Source organism: Aspergillus fijiensis, assembly GCF_003184825.1.
Source record: "Aspergillus fijiensis CBS 313.89 unplaced genomic scaffold BO72scaffold_36, whole genome shotgun sequence".
Classification (NCBI taxonomy): domain Eukaryota; kingdom Fungi; phylum Ascomycota; class Eurotiomycetes; order Eurotiales; family Aspergillaceae; genus Aspergillus; species Aspergillus fijiensis.
In genome coordinates this window covers 295274-308882 of record NW_024469012.1, presented here as the reverse complement: position 1 = coordinate 308882, position 13609 = coordinate 295274, and positions in this window count along the sequence as shown.

Sequence of the window (13609 nt, the reverse complement as noted above, 5' to 3'; positions counted from 1 at the left end):
TATTGTTCTAGAAATATTAGCTGGCATTATATTTTTAAAAATATAATTAAAATCTATCTTATATTTTTATATTCGATTATAATATCAGATTTTTTAGTAACTTCTAATTTAGAATATTCTAAAAGTTATATATATAATAGTATTATTTTATTATATATTATCTATAAACAGACAAATGAACAGAATAGATAAATTAAATAATTAAGATTATATTATAATATATATATATATAAAACTACTAAACTTATAAAATATAATTTTTATTTTAAATTATTAATTAAATTAATAGTTCTACTAGTACAGCTATAAAAACAACTTTATATAATTTTATCTATAAAATATTTTCAAATAATTTATAAATATAAACTAAATATTTATTTATAAAATAATATTTTAAGTTATATTTAGATACCGAAAAAGTATATAAATCTATAATTATATAAATAAAATATATCTATAATAAGAACTATTAGCTTATAAAATTTAATATTAAAAATAAAATATATCTTAAATTTTATTAAAGACTATAGTTTTTTAATAAATAAAAATATAAAAATAATTAAAAATAAGTTAGTTACTAATATACCGGTTCTCTTTATATTTTAGACTAAGTTAAAAGATTAGTCTACTATTTTAAATTTTTATTAGATTAATATATATACTTAGTAGTTTTAGTAGTATAGTTGGAATCAGTGTCTAAACTCAAAGACTTATATAACTAATGATATACTTAATTATCTATAATTAAAAAAATAAAGACAAAAAGATAAAAAAAGATAAATATAAAATTAAATATATTTTTATAAGCGGATTAGCACGCGGTTAATTAAAAAAAAGAATTTTAAAATAATTAAATATCTAGTCTGATTTTTGGAATATAGTTCTAAAAAAGATAAATAAATCAGTAAAATATATATTAATACTATAAATCTACTAAAAAAAATTTAAACAATATTTCTAGTAATTTTTTCTGGTTTAACTTTTTTCATCTCTTTAGATATAATATATATTTCTTTTTTCAATATATTTGATATTTATCTATTGACTTTTTTATAAACTTTTTTATATATTTTCTTAAGTTTCTTTTTATCTAATATCTCTGAGTTCTTTACTTCTTTTCTTATATTTTTTTTATCTATCTTAATATCTCTATACATATCTTTTTGTAAGTCTTTTTATATATTTAGTCTTCCAATATGTTTAAGTTCTTTACTTTTTTTTATATTACTTTGTTTAATTTATTTTATTTCTTCTTTTCTATTTCTTTCTTTTATATCTATATATATATTTAATTGCAAGCATCTTTATATATTTAGTTTTTTTCTCTAAATTCTTAATATTTTTGACTTCTTTATTTTTTCTTTTTTATATCTTTATATATATATCTTTATTTCTAAATATCTCTATATATCTAAAATAATCGCACTATTTCAAATTCCGAACATATATAAGTACTTAGAACTTATAAGGAGAGCATGAAGAGAGATGGATTCCAGCTATCTGAATATCTATCTAAACTACCGGCCAAAATAGTAAGCTGTCTAGCTAATAAAAGATCAGATACTCTATACATTCTCTTAATTTACTACAAGACCTAAATATTTTAAAGCTATTTAAAGTATATAAAATTATTATAATAAAAAAAACAGATTATTTTTTTAGTATTAAAATACTAGAATAGTTATATAAAATAGGATTAATAAATACTATCAATAGAATAATTACAGAAAATATAACTAGTTTTTTATATAATAATATTACTAAATATATAAAATAATATAAATAATATTTAAATTATCTGTTTAAATAAGTATTTAGATAATATAAAGTCTACTATAAAAAACAGCTTAATAAAACTATTTATAAGATTTTTTTTATATTAATATACTAGAAATCTATTTTATTATTATAATATATATTTTTATATAAAATAATCTAATATTAATTTATTATGTTAATTTTAGAACTATAGATATATAAATAAGATTAACTATATTATTAGAATCTATATATATAACTATCTTTTTATTAATAAATAGATCTAGTTTTATAATAAATTTATATAAAAACATAGTTTTATAAAATATTTTATAAAATATTATATATTTAGTTAATATAAAAAAAATTCTTAAGACTGTCTGCTTATATATAAACAATAATACTAAAGATTTTATATATATAATAATATAAATTTTTATAAATTTTATATTATTATTATTTATATATAAAATATTAATATAGATTTTAAATTATTTATTAAAATCTTAGTTATATATAATATTTAATATAAAATTCTTAAAATAATATAAAATATATTTAATAATATTTTTATTAATTAATTATAAAAAGATTATTTAATATTAAAATTAATATATTATATACTTAATATTAATATATATTCTTATTACTAGCTAATTTAGTTTTTTTAATATTTTTTCATATTAGTTTAAATTAATAAGATTAAAATCTTTATATAATATATTCTAATATTTAGAATTTATAAAAGTTTTTTTTATATAATAATTAGTTATATTATAGTTTATAAGAAGTTTATTAATATAAGTCTACTAATTAATAATTATTATTCTAATTTTATAATCTTAATATATAAAATTATTTAAAAACTATACTAGCTTACTAAAATATTTTAATTATATAATAAATATAATAAAAAAAGTTGTTTATATATAAAAATAAAATTATTTTTCTATAAATATAAATATAAATATTTTTCTATAAATATAAATATAAATATTTTTCTATAAATATAAATATAAATATTTTATTTTAATAGTTTAAATCTAAGTATATATAATATTTTATTAATTATTTTATCTTAAAAAAACACGGCTTGCCGGAAACTATATAATATTTTTTTTTAAATATTAAAGTTTACTAGATAATTTATAAAAACCCGTTGGTTAGTATATATATATTAATCTATAGTTTTAAAATTTAATATTAAAGTATACTATAATAATATTATATTAGATATATTATAATTATAGAAGTATAATAATAGTAATTATAAATTTTAATATAATATTATTTAAAATCAGAATATAGTTATTTTTAAAATTAAAACTAGATTATTAATAATTTTTAATAAACTATTTAATATATTTTAAAATATTATTTTATATCTACCCGCTGTTATTAGTTTTTATAATATATATTTATTCATTAAAAAGAATATAAATATTAAATAGCCGGTTAATAAAATTAAATATATTTTTTTATTAACTATTTTATTTTGTTTTTATTATTTTTAGCTACTTTAGCTATTAAAAAAAAACTTTAGCAGTATTATATATTTTTAGAATTAAGATTTTATTAATATATAAAAAAATTATTATATATAATTAAAATATATTCTTAGAACCAGACTATTTATATAATATATTTTTATTTAAATAATCTAATATCTAAAATAGTTTAATTATATAGTTTTTATAAGAATAATATTTTATTTTAGATTTAATATTAGTTATCTGTATATTTTTTTTTAATAATAAATAGCAACAGCTAGAAATTTTAATTAATTTAAAAATTAAAAATTATAAATATTATATATTATAAGATTTTAATAATTATATTAATTACTATCTACTTTAGTTTTTAAAATACTTTTAATATTATAATTTAATATAATTTTAATAAGATATTAATATTATATAATTTTATATTCATTACCGGTATATATAGCAGCTCTGTTTATAAGTTTTTTAATAATATAATTATAATATACTTTATAAAGTTATAAAATTTATTATTTTTTTAATATAATTTTAAAATATTTTTTTATATTTATAGCTATATTTATTAGTCTTATCAGCTATATTAATTTTTAATTTTATTTTATTTATTAAATATTTCTTAAAAATTATTATTTAAATTAAATACATAAAAATATTATATACTAATAGTTAATATATTAATCTTAATACTAGAATATATTTATATTAGATTATATAATTAAATTTATAAATTAATATTATTTACTATTACCGGAGTATATACTATAATAATTAAATTTAATAAGATTTTATTTATAATAATATTAAATAATAATAACTTATAATATTAAGATTATTATAGTATATTTATAGATATAGCAGAATTATTTATTATTTAAAATTTAAAATAATTCTTATTTATAATATTAAGTTTTATTCTTTTTAATATATAATAAAAGTAGAAATAGTTTTTATTTAAAATTTTAGAATTAGATTTCTACAGTATATAATAAAAGTAAAAATAATTTTTATTTAAAAAACTAGCCGGATTCTTTTATTCAAAGAAAGTTATTTTAATATTTAATATTATTAATAATATTTTCGAATAAATTCTTTTTATTAGAACTTAGAAAAATTTTTTTTATTTATAATTTAGAATAATCTTTTTATTATTTTTTTATAAGTTTTAAAAAACGTCTGTAATAGTTTTTTTAATAATTATATATATTAAATACTTTAAAAAATAAAAAAAAGATAAAATCTAAATTAAAATTTATTTATAAACTAATAATTTAATTATATTTAATAAAATTATTTACTATTTATATATAATTAATTATATTAATATTAGATTATTATTATTTTTAGCAGCCTGCTTTAAACGGATTCTTAATTTTTTAATAATAAAAAAAAATAATAAAAAACTATATAAAAATATTTTTAATATTATTATTACAATTATTATTATATATATATTATTTAAGAAACTTAATATTATCGGAGTATATAATTTTTTTAGTTTTTTATTTATAAATATAAAATATATAACTATAATTATTTTTATAGCTAATAAAATAACTAATCTATATATATAATTTAAGTTTATATTTTTTAATATATTAAGAATTATTTAGATTAATTAGAATATAAATTTTATAATTATATATATAAAAATATTTAATTAATATAATATCTGACTTAATATTAAAATATATATACTATTTTTATATAAATAATAATTTTTTATTTAAAAAAAATTAAATAATTAATAATTTATATTATTATTTTTAATTATTTTTAATTAAAGATATTTTGGTAGTCCGGTATTAATTAATATAATTCTAATTATTAATATAATATACTATTTATATTATTTTATATCAATATTTTAGTAATAGTAATATAAAGCTAATATAAAATATATATTATTTTTAGATTTATATTATTTTTTAAATTTTATTAATTTTTAGCTATTATTAAGATATTATTTAGTAATATACTAGTCTGTAATATTCTTATATTATTTATTAAATATAATTAATATATTATTAGCTTTGTTTTTAAAGTTTTTTAATAAACAGATTTTTATATAGTTGGTAAATAAATTAATAAAAATTAAATAATATTTTTTAATCTTAATATCTACTGGTTTTAAATATTAAGTATTATAATTCTAAATATTTTATAAATTCTATTTTCTAATTATTAGTTTTTATAATATTCTTTTATATATTTTTCTAGTATTATAAATTCTATATTTAAATTCCGGCTTATTAATTATTTTATTATTAATATTTTTTATTATAATAATTAATGTTAGCTTGTTTGTATAGCTTAAATAATAATATAAAAAATATAAATTAATAATAATAAATTAAAAATATTTAAATAGTTTATTATTATTGTATATTTTAATAATAAATATTTTATTATTTTATATATATTTAATAATATAATTAATATTAAAATCTTTAATTTTTTTATTCTTAATATACTAGATAATATTATAATTATTAAATATTTTTTTACTAATAATAAATTATATAAAATATTTAAATTATATTTTATTTATATAATTAATTTAATAATTTTATTATTTCTACTATTAAAATATAATTTGATTTTTTTATATTTTTCGGTTTTACTATAGTTATTCAAAAAAGTTAATATATTAATATATTTTTTTAAATATTTATATCTTATATTTAATAAAAGAATTAAAGTCCGGTATTAATATATATTTAGAGCTGAAGTTTTATATTTATATAATAAAATAGTTCTTTTTATTAGATTTTTTAGTAATAACTATATTAATAAATATATTAATATAATAAGAATATATAATAGCTGCAAGATTTTTTTCTATAGTAAAAAATCTATAGTATTATATATAAATTTATAATTTCTATTTTTAAAAATATATATTAAAATAAAAATAAAAATATAACTTAATACTATATCTATATTTATTATAAAAAATATATTTTCTATTTTTTTTATATAAAAAATCTTTAAGTCTAGATAAATTAATTATTAGATTAACTATTTATTAGTTTTTTTAATAGCCACGCAATATTATTCTTCTGTTTTTTTTAATATATTTACTAAAATTATATTTTTTAATTTATTATTTTTTTAGACGTCTGTAGGGCTGTATTTATATAATTAATATTTATTTTTTATTTTTTAGTAATATTTTTAAAGTATATTATTAAATTAAAAAACTTAGTATTATTATATAAATTATCATTATTCTTATTAATATTATTCTTGTATATAATTATTTAGAATAAGAAATTATTTTTTAAATAATATAAAAAAGTATAGTAATATAAATATTAATCTTACAGCTAAAAGTCCAGACGTCTGAATATTTATATTAAAATATATTAATAAATTATAATAGTTTTATATACTATAAAAACTTTATAATAAAAAAACTAATAATTATAGTTTATTTTTTAAATATATTTTTTTTATAAATAATTCTATAGATAGTAATAAAAATCTTATCTATATACTTAAATTTTAAGAATTAATTTAAGTACTTTTTCAGTATATTTTTTAATAATAAGTTTATAAGCTATTTACTAATTAAAATCAACTATTATTTTTATATATTGAAGTATATCTTATTCGGGACTAACTATAATAAGATTTTATTAATAAGATTTCTTGTATAATAAAAGCAGAGGCTTGTTTTAATAATATATAATTAGATATTTTATTTTTATTTATTTATAAAAAGTATTAATAAAACTAATAAAAAATTTAAAAGCTTATAAAAAAGAATTTTATATCTTTATTAATATTAAATATAATATTAGATAATATTTTTATTATTAGCTTTTTAATTTTTTATATTTAGTATATATTAAAAATATTTTAGCTATTAATTAGCTAGCTGTAGTACTATCTTGATATATATAAAAATCTAAAAATTAAAAAAAAATAAAAAATATTATAAATAATATAAATTAAATAAATATAAAGTTTTTTAATAAAATACTAATAAAGTTGACACTTTAAAAAAAGAAAGAATAATAAATAAGATGAAGATTTATAATTGAAGAAAAATATAAAAAGAGATAGATTCCAGCTATTTAAGCATCTATCTAAACTGCCGGCTAAGATAATAAGCTGCCCAGCCAATAAAAGGCCAGGCACTCTACAACTTATACTACTGTATTTTTGAATAGAATATAAATAAATACTCGATACTTTTGAAGTATTTATTATAATATAAATAAAAAGTAATTCTAATCTAAATATTATACCGCCTAAAAAAGCCGCTAAAAATAATTATATTAAATAAAAGAAGTTTTAGTAAAAAGTATAAATAAAATAGTCTATAGTTTTTAGTCTTTAGAATCTTATTAAAAATAATTAGTTTTTTTATTAAATATAACTTACCAATTTATATTTTTATTTAAAATTACATTATTTTTCAAGAATATACTTATATAATATAAAGGAGATTTTATAGCCTAGAATATTCTTTATTTAAACTAAATTCTTTTGAGTATAACTATTTTTATTAAAATATATAAATTTTATTTCTATTCTATAGTCTGCGGAGGATTTTTTTTATATAAAAAAATAATATATGTTTAAATATTATAGCTTTTATTAGACTAAAAAATTATATTAAATATATCTAATATATAATTTTATTACGGTTGGCTATATACTTACAAAATCCAAAGATATCCATAAAATTAAAAAATATTATATATTATTTATATTTAATATAACTTCTATAAATATAACATATCTGCTAGTATACTAAAAAACCTAAAAATATAAATATATAATTAATGAATAACTTTTATATATAAATAGTCTTATTATATTATATATATATAATAATAATAAGAGTTATAGTCATAAGCCAACTAAATTAGATTTCTATATCTTTATTTAATAATATATTAGAATAAGCTGTTTATTCTAGTTTTTAAAATATTTTATAACTATATTCTGTAAATAAATAAAAATATATAACTAAAATAACAAATATTTATAATAAAATATAAACAAAGCTAATTATATTTCTAACTATAATATTATTTTTGTTAGTTTTAAATGTTATATTAACACTAATATTTATTGTTTTTATTTCTGTGTCTATTATCTTTATTTCTAAATCTATTACTATTTTTATCTTTATATTTTTTATTATATTTACTACTTTTATTTTTTTAATACTTTATATTTTTATTTTTATTATTCTATTTTTTTGCTTCTGCTGTTTTTATTCTTTTAATATTGTACTTTCTTACTTTAACTACTTTTATTTTTTTAACATCTAATATTATTTTTATTCTTTTAATATTTATACTTATATTTTTATTTATTTACTTATAATTAATTTTTATAGAGATAGTATTTATCTGTTATTCTAACAATATCTACTTTTATATCAGTTTTATATATAAATATAAATATATTTCTTTTTATTATCTAATCTTAGATATATATATATATATAAATATATCTCTTTCTATTATCCGATCTTAAATAATATTTAGAAGATATTTATATAGTATAATAAAAACTAATCAGACTAATAAAAAGCTTAAAAAAATAAATAAAAAAAATTATCTTAAAAAATATTAATTACTTTTAGTTTAGTATTAAAAACTAAAACTATGTTAATATATTCCGGAGCAAAAGTAATTTTATAAAAAAAATAATTTAAAACTCTAGTTAAAGATTTATAAGAAGAAAAAAACTATAATAGAATATATACTAATATTAATATAAATACCAGTAATATAAAAGTTGTTATTTTTATAAAAAAGAAAAACATCGAAAAAATACTAAAATAATATATACTATAGTAAGTTTTATATATTATAAATAAACTTAAAAATAAGAACCGATTTTTTTAATATTAAAATACTATAATATTTATAGTAACTAATATATACTATATAATAATGAAACTTTTTTAATAAACTCGAACTTATCTTTAGAAATATTATAAATAGGAAAAATAAAAAAATATAAATAAATAATAATATACAGTATTAAAAGTAATAATAAAGATAGTAATAAAAATAATAAGAAATATTAATTATAATAAACTATTTTTTAAGTTTTTACTAAAATCGGTGTTTACATAAAAAGACTATTTATTAAATATATTTTTATATCTTCTTTTTTTTGTATCTTCTATAAATATTTTTATATGTTTTTTTTGTATTTTCTGGCTTCTATGGCTTTTGTTTTATATATTTATATAGGTTTATATATAGATATGCACGTTTGTATACTTATACTTAATTAATTACTTTATTAATAAATATTAAGATTTTAAGATTTTTACTTTTTACGTGTAGCTGCGTAGCTATAAATTGATAAGATTTAATATAGTTTTTTATTATTAATTATTATATCTAGTTTTTATTATTTTTAGTTAATTCAATTACTAAAAAAAGATTTTTGTAGTATAATATATTCTTAAAATTAAAATCTTATTAATATATAATAATAATAAGTTTATTCTTGCTTCTGGCAGGCTTAAGGCCTGTATGACAGCAGTTACTATAACCAGCTGGTAACTAGTTTATTTAGATTATATATAAAATAAATAAACTAAATTAAATTTTCTAAAATTTTTTAAAACTGATTACTAGCTAATTTATTTCATACAGATATATTAGTATATACTAAACAAAATAAATCTTTTTATTTTTTTTAATTAATTTATTAAATTAGCAAGTTAGCTACTAAACAGCAGCTAACTAGCTATTTAAACCGGCCGAAAGTTTTTTATTAATTAAATTATTTTTTGTCTTACTATGGTAGACTTAATAAAAGTAAATTTTTTTAATTTTATTAATTAATCAGTTAATATAGCTAGTTAATTATTTAATAATAATTATCTAGCTGTTTAAGCCGGCCGAAGATTTTTTATTAATTAAATTTTTTTTAATTTTATTATAGTAGACTTAATAATAGCAGGTTTTTTTTATATTATTAACCAGCTGGCTAAAATAATTAGTTAATTATTTAAAAATAATTAACTAGTTATTTAAACTAATTAATAGTTTTTTTTATTAACTAATTTTTTAACAGCCGGCGGATTTTATTATTAAATATATTTTTAATAGCCTTTAGATTATAAAGATATATTTAGTAATAAACTTATTAATAAATATATTAAAACTATTATTTTTTAAACTATAAACTAATTAGTTAATATTTTATTAATTTGTATTATATACTAGTACTTATAAAAACTTACTAATTAATAATAAAAAACTAATTAAATTAATAATTTATACATTTATTATATTTTTATTAATATAATAAAAAATAGAAAGATTTTTAGTTTATATATTAGTTTATATCGCATATAATTTTAGTATTAATATAAATATTAATTAGTAAGATTATTTTAAATATTTATTTAAATATTATTAAAACTGTTAAATCAATTATATATTCTTATAAATGAAGATTTTAATTAATTAAATATATGTTTCTTAAATATTTAAAATATAATTCTTTTTATTAAAGTATTTTTTAGGCTAAAAAAAACTTATTAAGTTTTAATATATTTTTGATAAAAAGTTAATATAATAAATAATCTATTTTATATTATATATCTAATTACTAGACTAGTTTTCTAATTACTAGACTAGTTTTATAATTACTAGACTAGTTTTATAATTTAATTAATATTATTTTTAATATTTTAACTCTTAATTTATTATTAACTAGTTTTTTAATTATGAAAGTAAAAAAGTTATTTCAATTATTTTAATTAACTAATTAAAATAGCCGGAAATCTGTAAATAAATTTAAAATTATTAGTCTGTTTATAAATTAATTAATTTTTTATATTAAATTACTAGAGTAGTTAACTGACTATTTTAACCAAAAAATAAATAAAACTAATTAATTTTATTAGTTATATTATCAAAATAATCAACTAGCTTTTTTAGCTATATAAACTAAAAAGATTAATTTAACTAATTTTTTAGTTAAGCTGCTAAAATAGCTAACTAATTTTTTAGTTATAAAAATAAAAAGACTAATTATTTAACTATTTTAAAACTAATTGGTTAATACTAATCAGCTAAAAATAAGTATCTAGCTTTTTTTAGCTAATAAGTTTTTATTTAATATACTAAGATTATAAAATCTAAAAATCTTCAGACTAATAAATAAAACAATATTAAAAAAAATCTAAATATTAAATTATATAAGAAATTAGCAGCTGTAATAATTACCAGCTAATAAAAAATTAATTAATAATAATAAATATAAAAGTAAATATATCTAATAACTATTAATACTACTAGTTTATCATATAAAAAATTATATAAAACTTTATACAAAAATTAGAAATTTATAAAAAAATAGCTAACTAGCTAAATTTCCTTATTATATTTTATATATATAATATAAATAGTTTAATATCCCGGCTGGAAGCCTGTCAGCCAGACTAGAATCTGCTACCACTCGGCTATTTAGCTGATATATAGGTGTATAAAAAATTTAATTTATTTAATATAATTAAAAACTACTTTAAAATAATTATATTATTTCTAAAAAACTTTTTTTTATTTTAAAACTAAGAACTAAGTTATTTGAAGCTTTTATAGTCCGAACAATAAAAATAGAAATCTGTTTATTTAAATAAATATTAAATATAGTACTACTAAAGTTAAAGAAAGATACTATATTTTACTATATATATATAATATAAATGTTCAAAAATAAAATTAATTAAATTATTTAATCTTTATAATTCTTAATACTATATACAAGCCTAGTTTTATAATATATTTTTAAAACTGTAATATAACAGTTAAAATATACAAGTTCTTTTAAAAAGTTTATAAAGTTTTTAGTTTTATAACCACTATCTATTTATATAATTAAGTAGATATTTATATATTATAATAATATCTCTAATTCAAAAAAAATTCTTAATAAAGTTTGTGAATATTTTTAATAAATTATATAGTATCAAAATTATAAATAATTAAACTAATTTTTTATAATTCTTCATAGTAATTTAAGAGATTGTAATTTTTAATCATTTATTATAAATTAGTATATAATATTTAAAAAAGCTATAGTATTCTTCTTTATTTATATCTAATCTATATATGTTAAATATATTTAAAAAAGTAATTCATATAGTTATTTATTTATATTATTAATTATTATTAATAATAAGATATTAACTATTAATATCTTCAATTATAATAATAATTATAAAACCTGTAGCTAAAGTAAAAACTATAGTTATAAATATAATAATTACTATAGCTATAAAGATAAGTAAATTTTAATATATAATATAAATATAAATAATTTAATACTACTAATCGAAATTTGTTTTTTTGTACTTTTTATTAAATATATTATAATTATATTATTAAAAATTTATAGACAGAGCTGTTCTTTATTTTAATAATAAATATAAAATTATATAATGTTAATATTTTATTACAACTATATTAAATTATAATACTAGAAATATTTTAGAAATTAAAATAAATATCAGCTAATATAGCTACTAAACTATTATAATATATAATATTTATAATTTTTAATTTTTAAATTAATTAAAATTTTTAGGTGCTGTTATTTATTATCTATAGAAATATATAAATAACTAATACCGAGTTTAAAATAAGATATCATTTTCATAAAAATTATAAAACTAAGCTGTTTTAAATATTAGATTATTTAAATAAAAATATATTATACAAATAATCTAGTTTTAAAAATATTTTTTAATTATACAATACAATGTTATTATATTTTATTAACATCTTAATTTTAAAAATATATAATACTACTAAAACTTTTTTTAATAACTAAATTAGCTGAAAATAATAGAAAGAAAATAAAATGATTAAAAAAAATATATTTAATTTTATTAACCGGCTGTTTAATACTTATATATTTTCTAGTAAATAAATATATAATATGAAAATTAATAATAATAAATAGATATAATATTTTAAAATATATTAAATAATTTATAAAAACTGTTAATAATTTGATTCTAATTTTAAAAATAACTATATTCTAGTTTTAAATAATATTATTTTAAAGTTTATAAATACTATTATTATATTTTTATAATTATAATATATTTAATATAATATTATTATAACATATTTTAATACCGAATTTTAAAAATAATTTATATATATATATATATATTAACTAATAAATCTTTATAAATTATTTAATAAAATCTAATATTTAAAAAAGATATTATACAGCCTTTAGTAAGCTATATTTTTTTAAAATAAAATATTTATATTTATATTTATAAAAAAGTAATTTTTTTGCAATATTTAATACAACAGAAATTAAAACTATATTATATATGTTTA